This window comes from Nicotiana tabacum, chromosome 13 (genome assembly GCF_000715075.1).
Source record: "Nicotiana tabacum cultivar K326 chromosome 13, ASM71507v2, whole genome shotgun sequence".
Taxonomy (NCBI): Eukaryota; Viridiplantae; Streptophyta; class Magnoliopsida; order Solanales; family Solanaceae; genus Nicotiana; species Nicotiana tabacum.
In genome coordinates, this window is record NC_134092.1 from 14,661,387 (window position 1) to 14,685,328 (window position 23,942).

The 23,942-nt window shown below is 40.9% G+C and overlaps 1 pseudogene; it reads right to left on the reverse strand.

The window, feature by feature from the left end:
- Positions 1–222: 222 nt before the first annotated feature.
- Positions 223–23,942, reverse strand: part of LOC142167988 (S-adenosyl-L-methionine:benzoic acid/salicylic acid carboxyl methyltransferase 3-like) — a 51,154-nt pseudogene continuing 27,434 nt past the window's right edge.

Here is a 23,942-nt window from a genome sequence, read left to right on the forward strand (position 1 = left end):
TTTACAGAAACAACTGGATTGATTCAATATTTATTCCTTTTAGCTGGGATTCAATATTTATTCCTTTTAGCTGGCATACACATATCTTTATGCACTAATACATGGATTATATATATATATATATATCGCCAACTATTTTTAATTTAAGCGGTTGGATAGACGACTATTTAGATTATAAAAGAGAATAATTAAGGGTAGGTTGGAGGGCATGAACTAATTGCCCTAGTTTGTTTTGGTCAAGGATACAATAACATTTGTGCACGTAGTCTTCTCTTTTGCTATGCCATTGACAAAGATCTCTCTGCACTAGTGGAACACTTGATCCATATTCAATTCATCACCAAAATGGCTGACAAGTAAAGGCTCAAAAAAGCTCTCATGCACTGTGTCACATTGTATTCATCAGAAGAATCCATATGAATTTCTGAAGTTATCAAGACATCAATGGTGAAAGATCCCTCCTTTTCAACTATATACTTCACTTCTTCAGGAGATGGGTGGTATATAGGAATATTGAATGCAACCACTTTCTCTTCTTCTATTGATCCCCGCATTCATTATTTTACTTATGAATATCAATAACAGCAACAACAACAATATATCCAGTATAATCCAATAAGTAAAAATAAGAAAGGGTAATATGAACATAGACTTTATTCCTACCTTGTGCAGGTAGAGAGGTTGTTTCCGGTAGGCATAAAAATAATATATTGATAATTTAAGAAGAATTAATCCAAATAGCCATTCACCCAACCACTTAAACTAAAATAGCAAGTGAAGGTATATTATATGCGTAATGTGTGTATTATATATGTATGATTGTGTATAATTAATATAACCTATGTATTTGGCTAGACAAAGTAAAAAATGAATATGGCCGGCTATTTATGTAAAGTTCCCTTGATTTAATGCTAATTTAGGTTTCATTTGTTTTTCTTAAATTTAAGATGTGTGAATTTAAATTCATATCTGCATTGTAAAAATTATATGCTTTATTAAGATACTTTAAAAGCAAGCGGCAACAGAATTAGTGTTGGTGGTGGGAGATGGTGGTGGTCTTCTATATAGGTATAACGACCTGGCTGGTCGTTTTTAGTATTACAATCCCATTCCCTCGTTTACTGCCCAATTTAAACTTTACAGTTGTTTTATGACTTATCGGGTTAGATGGTTTGGGTTCGGAAGGATTTCGGAGTGAAATGAAATACTTAGTCTCATAATTGAAAACTTATGCTGGAAAAGTTGATCGGATGTTGACATATACGTAAACGACCTCGGATTTGAATTGTGATGATTTCAATAACTCTGTATGGTAATTTTGGACTTAGGAACGTGTCCGGAAAATTATTTGGAGGTCCGTAGTGGAATTAGGCTTGAAATGGTAAAAATTAAATTTTTGGGAAGTTTGACCGGGGGGTTGACTTTTTCATATCGTGGTCGGAATCCAATTCTGAAAATTGGAATATCTCCGTTATGTCATTTATGACTTGTGTGCAAACTTTGAGGTCAATCGGACTTGATTTGATAGGTTTTGGCTTCAGATGTAGAAATTAGAATTTATTAGTTTCATTAGTCTTGAATCTATGTGTGATTCATGTTTTTAGTGTTGTTTGATGTGATTTGAAAACTCAACTAAGTTCGTATGATATTTTAGGACTTGTTGGTATATTTGGTTGAGGTCTCGGGGGCCTCGGGTGAGTTTCGGATGATTAACGGATAAATATTTTTGAATTTGGAAGACTGCAGAAGCTGAAGCCTTCTGGTGCAATCGCACATGCGGAACATTGGTCGTAGGTGCGAGCTGGCATGCGCAGAAGCGGAGAGCGCGTGGAGGATCGCAGAAGCGGCATTTGGCTTGGGAGCCGCTGGTCCGCAGAAGCAGATGCTTTCGCGCAGATGCGCACCCACAAAAGCGCGATTTTGACTACAGAAGCGGTGCCGCAAAAGCGGCTAAGTGCCCGCAGAAGCAAAAATCTTGGTCAGAATGTTAAAAACAGAGGAGTTTGAGATTTTTGTCATTTCTAACATTTCCAACACGGGTTGAGGCGATTTTTGAGCGAGAAATCACGGGAAATCTTGAGGTAAGTCACTTGTGATTATTTCTACTCCATAATATTGAATTATTATCGAATAATCCGACTAGATTACATGTTTTTGAGAGGTAAATCAGGGATTTGAACTTAGGGATTTGAAAATAAGATTTGAAGATTTTGAGGTCGAGTTGAAGTCGGATTTTGGTACAATTGGTATGTTTAGGCTAGTGGTTGAATGGGCTTTCGAATTTTGTAACTTTTGTCGGGTTCCGAGACGTGGGCCCCATGGGAGATTATTGAGCTAAATTTTGGATTTTGTTGGAAAATTAGCATTTTCTTATGGAATTAATTACAATAAATTTTATTGACTGAATCGAATTATTTATGGCTAGATGCGAGGCGTTTGGAGGCCAATTCACGAGGCAAAGGCATAGCGAAATAAAGAATTACACGGTTTGAGGTAAGTAACAGTTCTAAATTTGGTCTTGAGGGTATGAACCCCCTGTTTATGTGTTATGTGATTGGTTTTGAGGTGACGCATATGCTAGGTGACGGGCGTGTGGGCGTGCACCATAGGAATTGTGACTTGGTCAAATTCCATGGAACTGTGTAGTTGAATAATCTGTTGATATCCGTACATTCTCTACGTATTTGAGAAAATTGAGCTGAGACTCGTATTAAAAATTATTCTTAGACATATGTTGTTATTATTTGTACCCACTGGGGTCATTTCTGTGGTTGAATTATATGTTCAAATTGTAATTTCACACTCAGTCATATTCATTCATTTCATATCATATCTCAGTCTCTGTTGCTATTTATTGATACATTATATTATCATTTTTGGGCTGATTTTCATGACATCTTGAGCCCGAGAGACTGGAGAGGTTGATGACTGAGTGAGGTCGAGGGCGTAATTGTGAGGATATTTATGGAATCGAGCTGCGCGCCGCAGCATGTTTCATTGTTATTTGCGATGATTGGCTTGATATAGCGCTTGGGATGAAGGAGTCCCCCCGGAGTCTGTACACACCCCCAATGAGCGCAGGTACCAACTGAGTATGAGTGTCTAGTGACGAGTGCTGAGTGATTCAGAGGAATGAGTGACTGTGAGGAATGAGTGATTGTGAGGAAAGAATGACTTTGAGGTTAGAGTGAATGGGGGGACTGATTGACTATTACTCTGAGAGGGTACATTGATTTCATTATTGCTGCATTTCATTTCACGACCCAAAATCCATTAAAGGTCATGATGGCGCCGAACACCACTGCCAGGCAAGCCAAAAATAAATACTTAATTTAGTTCTCATTTTAATATTTTTGAAGTCATATTTTCCTTCAATTAAATAGTAAAAGATGGAATTCACAGTGTAAATAATAATATTCTTAACAATTTCAATATAGAACAACCCATAATCATCCCAAAACCCGGTGTCACAAGTGCATAAGCATCAACTAGGAATGTAATATAAAATACAATATTTGTATGGAATGCACCTCATGTAAGTCCTTGCATGCATACATGCCTCTTCTCTCACAAGGCCACTAGTCGCATATGTACCTGCACAAAATATGTGCAGGAAGTGTAGTATGAGTACGTAATCAACATGTACCTAGTAAATATCTAGCCTAACCTCGGAGGAGTAGTGACGAGAGGTCGACATCGACACTCACTAGTGGTCCAATAACATCAGGTACAGTAAAGAGGTAAGTAAATACGAGGCAGAGTAAATAAATGAGATAAATCACGTGGTACAAATCCCCCTCTTTACGAGGAACTCAAGCTCTCCATTAAAAATTCCCTCCTTAACCGGAGCATATATATAGATATTGTGGATCTCATCAAATAGATTGTCATCACTCAAATCGAAAAAACTCACAGATACACTGGCTTCTTGCCAAATATTACGTACGATTCTATTAGGATATGATTTAGGAAATGCCGAGGCGAACGGCCCGCTCCCATGAGAGTGTGGTACATAAATTATGCCGAGGAGATCGGCCCGATCCCACAAGAGTTAAATACATAATCCTGCCGAGGCGAACATCCCGATCACATAAGAGTGAAATACATAATCCCGTCGAGGCGAACGGCCCGATCCCATTAGAATAAGAATCTTTGATGGGTCCTTGACCCCACTCACGAATAAATGTATGAGTTGTAATTTCTTTAACGAAAACCTTTCAATGAAGTGTGTGTGTATATATATATATATATCACGAAAACATGCCGTAAGAGGAGTAAAGTTATTTGGTGACTATTCATGAACTCCTGAAGTCTCTACAATAGCAAGTCTACTCTCAAGTAGAAATGTAACATAGGGGAATTTAATAGGCGACAAAATGCTCAAATAGTGCAGCTACATCATGATGTGAACCTAAGCCTACCCGAACAATAACATGAATGTAGCTACGTACGGGCTCTCGTCACCTTGCGCGTACGTATCCCCCACAACAAGTATCACAGATCAACATAAAACACCTAAGGGTATTTCCCCCCTCATAGAGTTAGACAGGAGACTTATTTCGTCTCAACGCTTACTTTCCGGTCCAAAATTCTGCTTTGAATCGTCAACTCGGTCCCAAACAATCGAAGCTAGTCAAATGTTATATAAAATAGTCAATACATGCGCAAGAGTTCACATCTTAGCTATTAAAGTGATTTTTCCAACCCAAATTAAAGAATTCCTAACATTCACCACCGGGTCCACGTGCCCGGATTCCGAAAATATTCGAAGATAACCACTACCCATAACATCGTGAACTCAAATATATGATTTGTTCTGAATTACATACCCTAATTCGTGGTCAGAATCCAAAAATACCAATTCTAGATTTTCTACCAAAAACCCTATAATATTTCCCAAATTTTCATGCTCAAATTCATGCATAAACCATATATTTAACTCACAATATGTGGGGATCACTTACCTCATGAAGGTTGACAAAATGGCACTCCAATATTGCCCCCAAGGTCAGCTCCAACGAGAGAAGAGGTGAAATGAGCCAAAACCCGATTTGGCCAACTTATGTATTCTGCCCAGGCGACCTCCGAACTTGCGCTCATTGGACCACTTCTGCCGTTTCGTAGGTGCGGCAAAATGTTCTGCTTCTGGGGAAGTCCCCCAGCTTCCCAACCCGCTTCTGCGCTAAATTCCCCACAGGTGCGCATCCGCTTCTGCGGCAAATCGTCCGCACCTGCGGACTGCCAGTCCCCCACTCCCTTTTCGCTTCTGTGACTTCCTGGCCGCTTTTGCAACTCTGCACCTGCGGCCAAAACCTCGCAGGTGCGGTTACACCAGATGACATCAGCTCCAGCATTCCTCCAAGCCCAAACTCGATCCATTTACTACCCGGAATCCACCTGACGCCCTCGCAAACTCAACCAATTATACTATCACGTCTTAAAACAAAATATGAACTTAGTCGAGCCTTCAACTCATATCAAACAGCACTAAAAACACGAATCACCCTCCAATTCAAAGTTAATGAACTTTGAAACTTCAAACTTCTACAATCAATGCCAAAACCTATCAAATCACATCCGATTGACCTCAAAGTTTGCACACAAATCATAATTGGCATTACGGACCTATTCCCACTTCCAAAATCAGAATCTGACCCCAATATCATAAAGTCCAATCCCGATCAAACTGAATGGTAAGAATTCAGTATACATTGACCGAAATGAACCCTAAATGACCTACGGACCTCCAAATCCTCTTCCGGACGCTCTCCCAATAGCAGAATCATCATACGGAGATATTCCCAGGCTCGTAATCCCAAACAAACATCGATAACATTGAAATACACCTCAACCCAATTTTATGAAATTCTGCCAAATGCCAACTTTCCATCATTGGCGCCTAAATGCTCCCGGGTCATCCAAAATCGGATCCGGACATACGCCCAAGTACAAAATCATCATACGAATCTGTTGGAACCTTCAAATCCTGATTCTAAGATCGTTTACTCAAAAAATCACACTTTAGTCAATTCCTCCAACTTAAGGCTTTCGAAATTAGAATTTTCTTTCCAAATCAACTCCGAACTTTCCGAAATTAAATTCCGACCCCGCGTACAAGTCATTATACCCGAAGTGAAGCTACTGAAAGTCTCAAACTGCCGAATGGCGCGCTAAATCTCACAAACGACCGGTAGGGTCGTTACATTTTCTCCCACTTAAACATGCGTTCGTCCTCGAACATGCTAAGAACTGCTTTGAAGTTGTCCGAAATCACTGGTCAACAACCCAATTGGGCACATTAGCTCGAGTCAATCTGAAGACTCTACCTTTTATTTAGTCAAATAAGCCTTGGTGCTAAATTCCAACATCCGAGACTCTCCACCCGGCATGTTTGCAACATACGAACACCGTATCAATCACTACACACTGCACCAAACACGATTGTATACCCTTACTGAATTCTTACCATGCACCGCGTAACTCATTTGCCCAAGGCAATCTTTCCAAAGCACAACAGCTAAAATTTGCATTGACCAAAGCCTATAGTGTACCTCATGACCAATTAAGCTTTGCTTTCACTCTCGCAATACTCTCACGACAGAGAAGATGTGTAAAACTCATAACCACCTGCCAAATCATAATTTATGGAGTCTCTCATCCCGACAAGAACCATTACTTCATTCTGGACTGAACAACAATATTTACTCTTTAATATGCTTCAAATAAATCTGATCGCACTGATCCCAGATCCAATAATCTCGTCTCACCCAGTACAAGCTGCTCAGGTAATAAGCCACCTCAGACACTACCAAAAGTATCATATGATGCCACAATGTGCCAACAAGCTACAAACTCGAATTTGATACACAAGGAAACGAACTCTAGAAAGTTGTACTCAACCCACGCAACTAATTTAAACAACCGAAAAGATGTTATGAACCTTTCTCAGGAAACAAGAAGCAAACACACAATAAGTTATGACAATCTTTACTCAATATCACACTGGTGTGGCGTGCAACCCGATCCACACATGATACCATTACGGCGTGCAACCCAATCCAACCATGATACCCGTGACGGCATGCCACCCAATCCAAATAACATATCCATGGCAGCGTGCCACCCGATCCAACCATATACCCATGGCGGCGTGCCATCCGGTCCACACATAATAATCTAAAGTAAACACACATCGAGTCTTAACTTTTATACTCACGAAATGCCTGAATATCAATAATAAGCACGCCAAGTGCATAATACAAATCCTGGGGAGACGGGTGCGATACATGATCTACATCTCGAGAGCCATCTTGCTCAGATAACACCACAAACTATACGGGATATTAATACGAGTGCGAATAATCAAACCGCCTCATAACCCACATGGCACAATAGAGACTACACGGAAGGGTCGACAACAGAAATATAATCCAAGGCCCGAAGACCCCTCCAAAAACAACGCTATGCTGAAATGAGCACATCCAGCTTGATATAGAGCCCATATTCACATGTAGATCTATCCACGAACCTCAAGTCGATTATGATGGTACCGCACTGGGCTAATAACCCTTCAAGGACCCACAATGACCTATTCACGACACATAAGAACAGCCGTCAAATCCAAAACGAACTCACATGGTCCACAACCCAAGGAATTGAATGCCTCTCAGGCATAAACTCTCGCACTTGCGATATTACCATGGCCTCCATATTCAGCCTCAATCTTTAACAATCAAGTGACTGACATGTCACACTTACACAAATATCCCTGTGGGGCATGCTCCCACGACCATTCCGCTCAGATAGCAAGGTCCGCACATCCATAGCACCAGCCGTTCTAATTCTGTAGAGTGAGTCAAAAATCTGCAAGTCATTACACAAAGCCTCTTCCACATGACACTGATCTCAGATGACGATAAAGACAATACCAGCTTACTCTAAAAATCTGAATTCTTCCATGCTCATCCGAGCTCTCGACATTCTTGTCGACATCAACTGCAACCTTGATACTCAACTTCCAATTTATTCTCAACTTGCCTTAGAAAAAATAATAGTTCCATTCATTAACGTAACGAAACCCAACAATATTCATCCCGAGTGAACCAATCCACGAGACCACATCGTCTCAATACCCATGAACCGTCTCATACTCTCCTTAAGCACTCCATAGCATAGCCAACTGGTACACCCATTCTGCAAGACCTTCCCTGAATCCGAAGATACTTATTCCCTTTGTCCAATACTGCACCACATACCCAATGATAACATAGAACATTCCAAGTCCTTAGGCACTATACTCAAAATCTTGAACCCACCAGGACGACTGTTGAGAGTCACCCACATTGTCTTGGTCCCGAGTATAAGTCAAACTCTCGATCTCTGCCAGCACGTGCACATCCTATCAAAGAAGCACCCAACTGAATTCTTTTCCCTTGTACATTACTTCCACCAGAAGCAGAAACTCTGAGTCTTCTCAAAACTGAACATGAACCGATAAGGCCCAAGTATAGCACACATTCCTCCAATCATTTTCTCAAATTACCATTGAGGTTTTCTTTCCTTAGTCGTAATAACCCACTAATATGCCGATAACCAGAAATCTCACAAGTAGACAACTATGCAATCCAATCGTAGACAGTGGGGCTCTCCCACTTAGCTCGAAGCTACAGTTACATAACCCCGGAACCCACCAATATTCCTCCTTCCACATAGACATGAGCCTACGTAATAGACCTGCCAAATTTCTCGAAATCCTCCTGTTAAACATTTCGTTAACATTCTGACTCACTAGCCACATTCACATATTCGACCTCTTACTGGGTAGCCAGTAGAATTCTTCGTAGAAGCTCTATCAACACCACGAAATCAGTAAACCATCCTGAGCCCGTGCTCATTCACCAGCTGTACAAGTCTGTTCAGTACCCATTGACATCAACTAAAGGTGCAATAATACACTTCAAATCCGAAGTCATGTTGCATCCCTCTTCATATCAAGCAACTCATTTCTATCGTATCCAACCTTCCTCAGTATAGCAACCAATATTCTAAATTAGTCCATAGACCTAGTGACTATCCACCATAAATCCTAAATCACTCTAAACTTTCCCCAAGGCGTGTAGCTATCCTACCACATAACCCATATAATACTCTGCCACTCTCCCACTTTGGTCAAACCCTCTTCTTTAAGCAACTACCCGACTTTCGCTTCTCATACTTGGCCTTCTAGAAATTTAACCACTACAAGATACATTCCACATGTCCTTCCTCATCCTACACTGCCCAGTTATTGCATTAAATCAAAATCCGTCTCTGTAGCACTTGAACCAATAGATCGCTGCCAACTTTAAAGCCTCTCTGAACATCATCCTTCTCGAACCATCAACACTAGGAACATCGATTCGATCCTAAATCTCTGCACAGTGCGATCTCTGGCAGCCACTTCCCCGACACTATTCCACAATACCCTGCCCCAAAGGTGAATAGAAGAAGACCATAACTGTTACACCCTATATTTTCGTACGTAAAAATGCGTCGTAAGCACGCTAATGTAGGACCAAAAAATGAGATAATATTTAAAAGTATATAAAGTAAGTTAATCATGTTACCTCTGAGGTTACAAATATTGAAGATCATGAACAACAAGTACAAAGAGGGTTGGACAGTTCAGAAGCTAAAGCAATTAAATAAAATAATGTTTCGTCGAAAGTCGACAAGTTGGGAATGTTATAACATGTACCTTTGGGGAGAGACTAGGGTGATTAACATGATAAGGAGATTATGTTATGATTTATATTAGTCGTATGACATCCGTGTGTTATGTTATGAAGTCAAGCGAGTTGTGGAACAAAAGTTGATGAAAGTCATCACAAGTTACATTCATAAGTTTTACTGAAACTTTGGGTCAAATATAACTGCAATTTTCTCCCAATATACATAGAGTTATGGGGTGTTCTACCCATAAAATTAAAGATCTATGAGTCTATTTTTCAACGCATTAAACCGTTTGTCAATACGACATCGGAGTAGAGAGATATGGGTATTTTTGCGATACTGCACAAGCTGCTAGGTGACAAGTAGGTGTGTCACCTACTTGCTTAAATGAAAGCCCAAAAATGGTCCATTTCATGAATTTATTCACATTATTCTAGTCTCATAACTTACAATATTATTCCTTATCGAGACTTCATATTCAGTTTAGTTTTGTCTTTATTCAGTCAAGAGAGAAGAGGGTCTATATATATATACAGTAATACACTATTTTCACCACCATCGAGCTATAATCGGTGGGCAGGCCCCTATTGGGCAACCTCTGATCAGATGGTAGGTTATATATATACCGAGCCTACTATGGCCGAGCGCCTATGAGCGAGCCCAGGATGGCCGAAGTACAGAGCCCAGTATGGCCGAGCGCCTATGAGCGAGCCTACTACGGCCGAGCAGTTACACGTACCGAGCCTTATAGGGTCGGACATTTATTTTACTTACTATATTGAAGGAGTTTAGTCACTATCAGTAGGTAAGTATATCTCCAGACCATCTTTGACTCCCAGTTAATTTCAGTTATCATATTATCAGTTCAGTTTTAGATTTCAGTTATTTTATTGCCTTACATACTCGGTACATTATTTCGTACTGACGTCCCTTTTCTGGGGGTGCTGCATTTCATGCGTGCAGGTTCAGACAGACAGACGGGTAGACCTTCTCAGTAGGTGTTTCCCGAGTTCAGCCTGATCGGTAAGCTCCACGTCTTTCGAAGTTGCCAGGTCTAGAGTTTTGTGTACATCTTATGTACATCTGTATATATGTTATGGGTAAGTCAGGGTCCTGTTCCGATCACAATATATCTATCAGCAGAGGCTTGTAAACATATCCTGTTGGTTAGTGCAGTATGTTGGGTTTGTAGGCCTGGTATGTATATTTGATGGTTTGTCAGCTGTAGTAGCTATGACGGCCTTGTCGGCCTAGCTTTATATTAATGTTTAGTTAGCGATAGTTTCCATTCAGTTTTATATTTTGCTTCGCAAATTGTCTTGCAAGGTGGCCCCATGGCCAAAGTATGACATTATATTTTCAGAGTCCATTAGTCGCAATTTGATACGCCAGGTTAGGTGAGGCACCGGGTGCTGGTCTCGCTCCTAGGTTCGGGGCGTGACAAACTTGGTATCAGAGCAGTTCTGTCCTAGGGAGTCTACAAGCCGTGTCTAGTAGAGTCTTGTTTATAGATGTGTTGTGCACCACATTATATAAGCAGGGAACTACGGGGCATTTAGGAGTTAGTTACCCTTCTTTGAAATCTAAATCGTGCTATAGAACTGAGTTATATGAAATTTGAATTAAACTTATGTGTTGGTATTTGCATGCACAGATGACGGTGACTAGGAAGACTACGGCTAGCCAGAGGAGAGATACAGTAGTAGGTGAGGGGACCAGCAGGGTACCCCCAGTAGATGGGGCCCAGTCTGAGGCTCAAGGCGAGACCCCTACTCAGCCATTACCGGCTCCTCCACCAACTGCGGAGATTCCTAGGGAAACCGCACATCCAGTTCCCCCCCCCCACTTCCATCAGATCAGGACTTGAGAAGTGCGGTGCATTTGTTGACACAGTTGGTAGCTACCCAGCAACAGGCTAGGGCATCAGCTAGTGCAGGAACTTCTGAGGGGTCTGGGAGTTCAAGGGTCCGAGAGTTTATTGCTTTGAGTCCCCCAGAGTTCACGAGGACAGATCAGAGGGAGGACCCGCAGGATTTCATAGATCAACTTCACCGGATCTTTCGTGTTATGCATGCCACGGAGAAAGAGGCAGTTGAGCTAGCAGCTTTTTGACTCCGAGATATAGCCATCCTTTGGTACGAGGGATGGGAGAGGTCCAGGGGACGTGATGCACCTCCAGCTATTTGGGAGAATTTTTCAGATGCCTTCCTTGACCAGTACTTACCGCGGGAGATCCGACAGGCTCGAGTCGATCAGTTTCTAGCCCTCAAGCAGGGTAATATGAGTGTTCGAGAGTATAGTCTCCGTTTTGACTCATTGGCCAGATATGCACCATCCATAGTTGCTACTATGCGGGACAGGATTCACAGGTTTATAGCAGGGTTAGCCCCAGATGTTAACCGAGGCATGTGCCACCGCTGCATTGCAGGATAGTATGGATATCTCCCGGATTCAGGCATTCGCCCAGAATATAGAAAGGGGTAGGCATCGGCAGCAGGGTACAGAGAGGGCTGAGCAAGGGCAACGTAAGAGGATGATATTTCCCAGGTCTCAGGAGCAATCTCAGGGTAGTTATAGGACCCAATACTTCGAAAGGCCACCTAGGCCTCCGCCACCTCAGTTACAGTGTTACAGGTATGACCGCTATACTCAGTCAGGACCAGGTGAGAGCTCACGGGCATCGGGTTTGCAGCGACAGCGAGGATCTGCGCAGACATGGTCATTTCCTCCACGGTGTGACATCTGTGGTAGAGGACACTTGGGCCAATGCCGAGCAGGTTCTGATGCTTGTTATACATGTGGGCGTCCGGGGCATATGATGCGAGATTGCCCAAATAGAGATTCTGGGGGAATGGTACAACCAGCGAGTTCAGCAACAGGATCATCTATGTCTGTGCATCCTTCAGGGCGCGGGTCTCAGTCTTTGGCTGGTAGAGGTCGAGGCAGAGGTAGAGGTTCCAGTTCAGGTGGTAATCAGAACCGTATCTATGCTTTAGCGGGTCGACAGGACCAGGAGTCTTCGCCAGACATTGTGACAGGTATATTAACCATTTGCTCTCACGATGCTTATGCTTTGATAGACCGAGGATCTACTTTATCGTATATTACCCCATTTGTCGCGAGGAAGTTTGGTATAGTGCCTGAAATACTAAGTGATCCATTTGCGGTATCTACACCGGTCAGCTTATTGCTAGACGGGTTTACCGAGGTTGTACGATGACAATTTGTAGTCGTCAGACCTCAGCTGACCTAGTTGAGCTAGAGATGATGGATTTTGATGCTATCATGGGCATGGACTGGTTGGCAGCTTGCTATGACACAATTGATTGCCGAGCAAAGGCAGTCAGATTTCATTTTTCGGGTGAGCCAGTCCTTGAATGGGTAGGTAATACAGCAACACCCAGAGGTAGGTTTATTTCCTATCTTAAGGCGAGGAAAATGATCGCAAAAGGGTGCATTTATCATATTGTGCGAGTTAGAGATGCAGATGCTGAGATACCTACACTTCAGTCTATTCCCGTAGTCAAAGAGTATGCAGATGTGTTTCCAGATGAGCTTCCAGGTATTCCTCCAGAGCGAGAGATTGATTTTAGCATCGATTTGCTTCCAGGAACTCAACCAATATCCGTCCCTCCGTATAGAATGGCACCTGCCGAATTGAAGGAGTTGAAGGAGCAGTTAAAAGATTTGTTGGAGAAAGGTTACATCAGGCCCAGTACCTCACCTTGGGGTGCACCGGTACTATTTGTGCGGAATAAAGACGGCTCGCTAAGGATGTGTATCGATTATAGGCAGCTGAACAAGGTAACTATTAAGAATAAGTATCCACTTCCAAGGATCGATGACTTGTTTGATCAGTTGCAGGGGGCTAGATGCTTTTCAAAGATAGATTTGAGGTCGGGGTACCACCAGGTCAGAGTTCGGGAAAAAGATATTCCGAAGACATCCTTCAGGACCCGATATGGCCACTTCGAGTTCCTTGTCATGTCCTTCGGGTTGACTAATGCACCCGTCATATTTATGGACTTGATGAATAGCCTATTTCGGCCATTTTTAGATCTGTTCGTGATAGTATTTATTGATGATATTCTGGTTTATTCCCGTTCAGAGGATGAGCATGCGGACCACCTGCGAGCGGTACTCCAAACCCTCCGTGATCGTAAGTTGTATGCTAAGTTTTCTAAATGTGAGTTCTGGTTGAAGTCTGTAGCATTCTTGGGGCATATTGTATCAGATGGAGGTATAAAGGTGGACACCCAGAAGATTGAGGCCATGAAATCTTGGCCTAGACCTACCACTCCGACAGAGGTTCGTAGCTTTCTAGGCTTAGCAGGATACTATCGGAGGTTCCTAGAGGGTTTTTATTCCTTTTAGGCACCATTGATGAAGTTGACACAGAAAGAAACTAAGTTTCAATGGACAGAGGCTTGTGAGCGGAGTTTCCAAGAGCTTAAGAACAGGTTGACCTCAGCTCCAGTTCTAACACTTCCAGAGGGTCTAGAGGGTTATGCCGTGTATTGTGATGCATCAGGTGTCGGGTTAGGATGTGTCCTGATGCAACATGGGAAGGTAATTGCGTATGCTTCAAGGCAGTTGAGGAAGCACGAGAGGAATTATCCGACCCACGACCTCGAGTTAGCTGCGGTTGTCCATGCACTTAAGATATGGCGGCATTATTTATATGGTGTTCATGTTGATGTATTTACTGATCCTAAAAGCCTACAATATATCTTCAAGCAGAAAGAGTTGAATTTGCGACAGAGGCGATGGCTTGAGTTATTGAAAGATTACGATGTAAACATTCTCTACTATCCAGGGAAAGCTAATGTTATGGCAGATGCCTTAAGTCGCCGATCTATGGGTAGCTTAGCACATGTAGAGCCCGAAAAAAGACAATTAGCTAGAGAGATTCATCAATTGGCTTCGTTGGGGGTTCGGTTAGTAGATTCTGAGGATGGTGGAGTTGTACTCCAAAACACTGCAAAATCATCCCTCATAGCTGAAGTCAAGGAAAGGCAGTACGAGGACCCAGAGTTGGTCGAGTTGAGAGAGAGAGTTCCGCAGCAGAAGAAGCCATTGTTAGAGCTCAAGGGAGATGGGGCTCTCAGATACAGGGGTCGTTTGTGTGTTCCAGATGTAGCAGGGCTACGAGACAAGCTTATGTCAGAGGCACATTATTCATGGTATTCCATCCATCCTGGATCGACGAAGATGTATCATGACATTAAGGATATGTACTGGTGGAATGATATGAAGAAGAACATTGCTGAGTTTGTCGCCCAATGTACTAGTTGCCAGCAAGTGAAGGTAGAGCACCAGAAGCCCGGAGGGCTAATGCAGACTATAGAGATCCCGACATGGAAATGGGAGGCGATAAACATGGACTTTATCACGGGTTTACCTCGTTCTAATCGTAAGTTCGATTCCATATGGGTGATAGTCGATAGGCTCACGAAATCAGCTCACTTCCTACCGGTCAGATCTACATATACAGCAGAAGATTATGCAAAGTTATATATTAAGGAGATAGTGCGGCTACACAGAGTACCGGTTTCTATTATATCTGACCGTGGGGCTCAGTTTACAGCACATTTTTGGAGGTCATTTCAGAGAGGTCTAGGGACTCAGGTGAATCTCAGCACAGCTTTTCATCCACAGACTGATGGACAAGCCGAGCGCACAATTCAGACGCTCGAGGATATGTTACGAGTATGTGTGTTGGATTTTAAAAGAAGTTGGGATGAACATCTACCTCTTATCGAGTTTGCATATAATAACAGTTACCACTCCAGTATCCAGATGGCTCCGTACGAGGCTTTGTATGGGCGTAAGTGCAGATCTCCTATAGGGTGGTTTGATGTTGGAGAATCTGGGTTACATGGGCCAGACCTGGTTCAGCAGGCCATAGAGAAAGTAAAGCTTATCCGGGAGCGACTGTTGACAGCTCAGAGTCGTCAGAAGTCATATTCTGACGTGCGGCGATGAGACTTAGAGTTCAGGATTAATGACCGGGTATTCTTAAAGGTATCACCTATGAAGGGCGTGATGAGGTTTAGCAAGAAAGGCAAGCTTAGCCCACGGTATATTGGGCCTTATAGGATCATTCAGAGAGTGGGCCAAGTAGCTTATGAGTTAGAGTTGCCCTCAGAATTGGAGTCTGTCCATCCAAAATAAGGTGAGTTTACTGATATATTTCATCCATTTTTTATTCTGTAAATTCATGGTAAGTCGTTCTATACTTGTAAGAACTCACGGGACGGTGATCGGAAGCCGTGAGTTCGAGTTATTCACTTGTAGCGGACTGTTTTGTGGACTATTTTGTGTTGCTGTTGGGCTGCGTGTTTTACTACTGTTTTGTGGAGTTTTGGAGGAGGAAGGGGGTGTAGAAACACCATATAAATGTAGGGTGATTGGCTGGTCGTTCGTCATAACATTTCCGGGTCGTTTGACACTACTACGGTGGTCGTTTTATGTATGAAGAGATTGGGGTGTGTTGGGCTATTTTATAGTATTTGATGGCGTATATAGGGCTGAAAAATTGTGTATGTATATTGTTATTGTTCTGTTCTTGTATTGTTGGTTTTATCTTGAATTTGGAGGAAGTAAGGATTATAGGGGAGATGCTGCCCGTTTTAATACAAAATAAATTTGTCGTTCGTTGTGCGATAGTTGTACCTTTCGTAACTTAACGATAGTATTATTATCATTCTTGTAGATTAAGGTGCGAAGAGGTGAGTTCAACTTGGTGATTGGAAAGATTGTGATAAGGTATGTTAAGGCTAAGCCCTTCCTTCATTTTGGCATGATCTCGTAGCTACATGTGTTAATAATGAGACATAAAGAGAAGTTCGTATTCATGAATTTATTCACATTATTCTAGTTTCATAAGTTACAATATTATTCCTTATCGAGACTTCATATTCAGTTTAGTTTTGTCTTTATTCAGTCAAGAGAGAAGAGGGTCTATATATATATACAGTATTACACTATTTTCACCACCATCGAGCTATAATCGGTGGGCAGGCCCCTATTGGGCAACCTCTGATCAGATGGTAAATTATATATACCTTACCCAAACCCCGTAATTTCTATGTTTAAATCCTTACGCAACCTTTGTATTTAACTTATAACAAGTGGGAACAACTTACCTATTGATGCTTGAAGAAAATTACCCCTTGAAGCTCTCCAAAATCGCCCAAACCAAATAAAAATGGGAGAAAAAATGGAGTTGATATGGTGATGGACTCTGCCCTGTTGGGATCCATTCTTGGTGTGCCTGCTTAAGGGTTGTCTAGTGTCCATGGATCCTGTTCTCAAAACTTTATAAATGTCATATTAAAGGACAAAGCAGTTCAGCAAGGGGAACGGGTTCAGAGGAAGGCCCTTCTAAATGTTTAACTTCTGAATCATGCACTGAGAAAAACCTCCTTTCAAGTCATTCACTGCCTCGACACATAAACAAGCACCCTACCATTACACCAACATAGTGCGATAACAACGCACGAATTGTCATAACAATCAATAACAAATCTCAAAACCATAGGAAATACTGATGCTGAGATGAAAGGATAGGACGGCCTTTCGCCGGGCGACAGTAATAGCCCAATCAAATACACAGACAGAAACATACTGCACCACCTCTTTATTACCATGACAATTCCTCGATTCCCAATCTATAACAAGCGCTTCAAGTCACATAAGATTGAATAGGAAATAAATAAAGGTACAAACCTCAAAAGAATCAATTTGCACGATGAGGAATCAAGAAGGGAAGTGCACCTAACAACCTTGTAGCCTCTCGAAGTTAAGTGCAGACATCTCCGCACCGATCCGCAAGACTCTACTAGAATCGCTCATGACTCGTGAGACCTTAGTGAACCTAGTGCTCTGATACCATGTTATTACGACCCAAAATCCATTAAAGGTCGTGATGGCGCCAGACACCGCTGTCAGGCAAGCCAAAAATAAATACTTAATTTGGTTCTCATTTTAATATTTTTGAAGTCATATTTTCCTTCAATTAAATAGTAAAAGATGGTATTCACAGTGTAAATAATAATATTCTTAACAAATTTAATACAGAACAACTCATTATCACCCAAAAACCCGGTGTCACAAGTGCATGAGCATCAACTAGGAATGTAACATAAAATACAGCATTTGTCCGGAATACAATTTTGGACAGGAGAAATATAAATACTCTAAAGGAGACTCTGCCGGCTGTGGGTCGTAATATGGAATGCAGCTCACGTAAGTCCCCTGCATGCATACACGCCTCTGCTCTCACAAGGCCACTAGTCGCATATGTACCTGCACAAAAATGTGCAGCAAGTGTAGTATGAGTACGTAATCAACATGTACCTAGTAAGTATCTAGCCTAACCTCGGAGGAGTAGTGACGAGGGGTCGACATCGACACCCACTAGTGGTCCAATAATATCAGGTACAGTAAAGAGGTAAGTAAATATGAGGCAGAGTAAATAAATGAGATAAACAAGTATAAATCACGTGGTACAAATCTCCTTCTTTACGAGGAACTCAAGCTCTCCATTAGAAATTTCCTCCTTAACCGGAGCATATATTTAGATATAGTGGATCTCATCAGATAGATTATCATTACTCAAATCAGGAAAACTCACAGATACATTGTCTTCTCGCCAAATATTACGCACGATTCGATGAGGATATGATTTAGGAAATGTCGAGGCGTACGGCTCGATCCAATATAAATATTTAAATTGTGCACTATCGATGGTCGAACGACACGAACCATAGATACATCTATTAAACTTCTGAGGCAAATGCCCCGCTCCCATAAAAGTGTGCTACATAAATCCTGCCGAGGCGATCGGCCCGATCCCATAAGAGTGAAATACATAATCCTGCCGAGGTGAACGATCTGATCCCATAAGAGTGAAATACATAATCCCGCAGAGGCGAATAGACCGATCCTATTAGAATAGGAAGATTTGACGGGTCCTTGACCCCACTCACGAATAAAAGTGTGAGTTGTAATTTCTTTAACGAAAACCTTTCAATGAAGTATATATATATATGACGGAAACATGATGTAAGGGGAGTAAAGTTATTCGGTGACTAATCATGAACTCGTGAAGTCTCTACAATAGCAAGTCTAGTCTCAAGTAGAAATGTAAAACAGAGGAATTTAACAGGCGAGAAAATGCTCAAATAGTGCAGCTACATCATGATGTGAACCTAAGCCTACCCGATCAATAACATGTATGTAGCTACGTATGGGCTATCGTTACATCGCGCGTACATATTCCCCACAATAAGTAGCACACATCAACATACAACACCTAGGGATATTTCCCCCCTCACAGAGTTAGACAAGAGACTTACCTCGTCTCAAAGCTTTCTTTCCGGTCCAAAATTGTGCTTTAACTCCTCAACTCGGTGCCAAACGATCGAAGCTTGTCAAATGTTATATAAAATAGTCAATACATGCTCAAGAGTTCACATCTTAGCTATTGAAGTGATTTTTCCAATCCAAATTGAAGAATTCCTAAAATTCACCCCCAGGCCCACATGCCCAGATTCCGAAACTTTTCGAAGATAACCACTGCCCATAACATCATGAACTCAATATATGATTTGTTCTCAATTCCACGCCCTAATTCGTGGTCAAAATCCAAAAATACCAATTCTAGGTTTTCTACCGAAAATTCCACAAATTTTCCTAAATTTTCATGTTTAAATCCATGCATAAACCATGTATTTAACTCACAATATATGGGGATCACTTACCTCATTAAAGATGACAAAATGGCACTCCAAAATCGCCCCCAAGGCCGACTCCAACGAGAGAAAAGAGGTGAAATGAGACAAAACCCGATTTAGCTAATTTATGTATTCTGCCCAGGCAACCTCCGCACCTGCGCTCACTAGACCTCTTCTGCGGTTCCGCAGGTGCGGCAAAATATTCCGCTTCTGCGGAAGTCTCCCAGCTGCCCAGCCCACTTCTGCATTAAATTCACCTGTGGACTGCCATTCCCCCACTCCCTTTTCACATCTGCAACCTCCTGGCCACTTTTACGGCTCCGCACATGCAGCCAAAACATCGCAGGTGCGGTTACACTAGATGACAGCAGCTCCAGCATTCCTCCAAGCCCAATCTCGATCCGTTTACCATCCGGAATCCACCGAGGCCCTCGGGACATCAACCAATTATACCATCATGTCTTAAAACACAATATGAACTTAGTGGAGCCTTCAACTCATATCAAACAGCGCTAAAAACACAAATCACCCTCCAATTCAAACTTAATGAACTTTGAAATTTCAAACTTCTACAATCGATGTCGAAACCTAACAAATCACGTCCGATTGATCTCAAATTTTGCACACAAGTCATAATTGACATTACAGACCTATTCCCACTTCCGGAATCAGAATCTGACCCCAATTACAAAAAGTCCACTCCCCGTCAAACTTCTCAGAAAGCTTCGAATTTCTAACTTTTGCCAAATGACCCCGAAATGACCTACAAACCACCAAATCCTCTTTCGGGAGTGGTCCCAATACCTGAATCACCATACGGAGCTATTCCCAGACTCGGAATCTCAAACGAACATCAATAACATTGAAATATACTTCAACCGAATTTTATGAAATTTTTCCAAGTGCCAACTTTCCACCATAGGCGCTGAAACGCTCCCGGGTCATCCAAAACGGGATACGGACATACGCTCAAGTTCAAAATCATCATATCAACCTGTTAGAACCTTTAAATCCCGATTCCAAGGTCGTTTACTCAAACAATCACACTTTAGTCAATTCTTCCAACTTAAGGCTTCCGAAATTAGAATTTTCTTTCCAAATCAACTCTGAACTTTCCGAAATTAAATTCCGACCACGTGTACAAGTCATAATACCCGAAGTGAAGATACTCAAGTCCTCAAACTGCCGAACGATGCGCTAAAGCTCAAAATGACTGGTCGGGTCGTTACATTTCAGCTGACATATATCACTGTTTTGGAAATTTCTGAAAGACACTATTTTCTGTTTCAGTCGAAATTGGTATGAAATTACTGTGGAGTTTTAAATGTTGAACTTGAAAGCATGCCTACCTTTTTATGTTCGAAATTACTGTATTTGGACATAGTTGTGAAGCTCATCACTATCTTTAGTTCTTTATTTATTATTATGACTTACTGAGTTGGTTGTACTCATACTACTTGTGTGCAGATCCAAGTGATCCCGGACACTGCGGGTGTTGATTCTTTCGCACAGTTGATTTTCTGGAGATTCCGAGGTAGATGTCGTATTTCGCAGACCTTGTCTCTCCTTCCCTATCCTCTTGTTTATTGTATTTGGTCTCAGATCATTATAGACCATATTTTCCAGACTTGTAATGTATGTACTTAGTGACACCGCGTTTTGGGAGTGTTTGTATCGGTATTTGGGAGATTTTTAGTATTGTATTTGAATATTATGTTTCCAAACTAAAAGAAAATCGTGATTTATTGAGGTTGTCAGCTTATCTAGTATTGAGATATGCGCCATCACGAGAGGTGTGATTTTTGGATCGTGACAATAGGGTTGTAGTGGAGTTGTGGCGGTGGTTGCTAGTGGTAGTTTTCCGCTAGAGATTGGTGTTGGTGGTTAAGCATTAGTAATGGATAGAGTAGTGGTAAAGAGTCACATTCACAACAATATTTAAAATTATTAACTTTAAACTTTATATTTTACTGTTTCTAATGTCATGCCTTTATATCTACGAAAGTTGGCATGTTTAAGACCACAATCTAATTTCTTTTTTAAACTTCATCACCAATCAAACAGGACTACCACATAAAATTAAACTGCAATATAAAAGTGAATCTGGTCCAAAAAGATAACTCAAAACGAAGGAAAAACTAAATTAGAACTAATCAAGATCAACAGGAAAGCTAAGAATCCACTAACAATTATATGTGTATTTTAAAAGTCTGGTTTTACCTCTGCAATTATTTCTTTGAGAGCCCTGACAATAGGCTCTGACAGGTAGCAAGAAGCTTTGCTAAAGCTATCTTAATTTTTTCTGCCCATCACAGTCAATACCATACGCCCACCTTTCACCAATTCTATTGAGCGTAACTTGAGAAAATTTACAAAATCTCTTTCATATTGCTCGTAACATGCTTCAATCACATCTAGTGGGCTTGTACTTTCCACGTGAATATTTCCTTTATTATTCTGTATCCCAACAGGTACCTATTAGAGGAGAAATAAAAGTTAGAATTACTTATTCAAAATAAGTATGATCATATTATATATATGCTCTATATTTTAATTGCCTTTGAATAATGTTAAAGTTGTCTTCGTGTGACCTATAGGTCACGGGATCGAGTTGTGGAAGCGGCCACACTAATGCTTGCATTAGAATAGGTTGTCTACATCACACCCCTAGGAATGCAGGTCTTTTCAAAACCCTGCGTTAATACAGAATGCTTTATGTACGGGCTACCCTTTATTATTTTAATTTATCAATTTTGAAATGTAAGACAAGATAACTTACTAAATAGATCTCTTAATAAAATATAGGGTCTGAGCTTAGCTACACTTGTAGCTCCACCCCAGAAAGCAAAGGGTTAAGTTAAACTTATGCACAACCTATCCTATATATCCTAAATCCGCATTTGACACCTATAGTATTGATTTCAAATAAACAATATTATAAAAAGAAACAAATACTATAGGATTATGATTTTATATAAATTTTTAAGTTCTTTTTCTTCAAGTTTGCTCACAAAATTATTTTGTACCGCAAAATAAGAAAAATTGCATCATCATCTCCTAGAATCCATATGCAAATTGCTGACATACTCCAACACGACATTAAAGCAGGTTGAGGTCCAGGGTTTGAGTAACGCTGTCACCCATTATATAAAAAAACTACATGATGGGATCATCAAAAAGCTCGCTTGTTCGAAAGAGCTTCAGGTTGGATTCAACACTACATACAATATTCCATTATGGTCCTCACTAGCTCTTTGCTTGAATTAAGCTCGCACGTCAGGAGTGTGTTAAAAATATAATTAAATAAATAAATATACTCTTTCTAATATTTTAAACTTGTAGATGAGATGAATTCATTAGTACTTAACAATACAAAAACATACTTGGGAAAGCCAGTGGAGACTGTAAGAGGAGTGAAAAGTGCAGACTCTTGGAATCGTTAAGGGTAACTAGCCTATTTTCCTATTTGTGTACCTTAATTATAAGTATTATGACTTGATCAAACCTATTAAAACTAGTAGAAATTGACACTAGATAGCCACTTTAAAAGGCTGCTATTTAGGAATTAGCAAGTATATCCTGAATTTCAGTTTTTCAGTTTAATTTTTCGAGACACAAATATCTCCAATTGTCTAAAAGTTAAGATTTTTATATGAAAATTTTACGACAAAATAAGCCATGCGTTCGCGGCCTCCTTCTTCGTGATCGCCAGCCCTCCTTCTTCACGATCGCGGTTAACAAAGCTTGGCATAAATATAACCCCCATCCCTCCCCCACCCCCCACACAGACAAAGAGGGGGGAGGGGAGGAGATTTTTATCATATATTTAGAAAATCATGATTTTGCAATGACTCATCGAGAAAAATCATATCACGTTTTTTAGTGTCATCACATCTTGGCTTGTACCATCACGTATTGGGTCCATGAATTGAATTTGGATAATATTTAATTTTATCGGGTGTTTATACTATATCAATAAATATATCACAGGTATTTGTAAATAAAATTTTCTCACTCAGTTATGGTTAAGAAATCATAGCACGTTTGTTTTAGTGTCATCACATCTTGGCTTGTACCATCACGTGTTGGGTCCATGAATTGAATTTGGACAACCATTTACTTACAACTGATGACACATCAATAAATATATCACACTATTTGTAAATAAATTTCTCTTACTTAATTATGGTTAAGAAATATATGTTTTTCACCAAATAGAATCACTTACCCATGGTAAATTGGTACAATTTGGTGTAAACACTCGGTGCGAATAAGTTTATCATAGAATTTGCGAGTCAATCAAGTTGAGGAGGTTCACTTAGTGAGGTCAATCCCGGTAATAGCACGAGCTAGTTATTGTTTAGTCTGTAATTATTGAAAATAGCTACTATCATTTATTTTAGATTTGTAACTACAAAACACTGAATCGAAATTGCAGAAGACTTGGAAAAGTTAAGAGACATGGAAATATCTGGGAAAATGAGAGAGTCC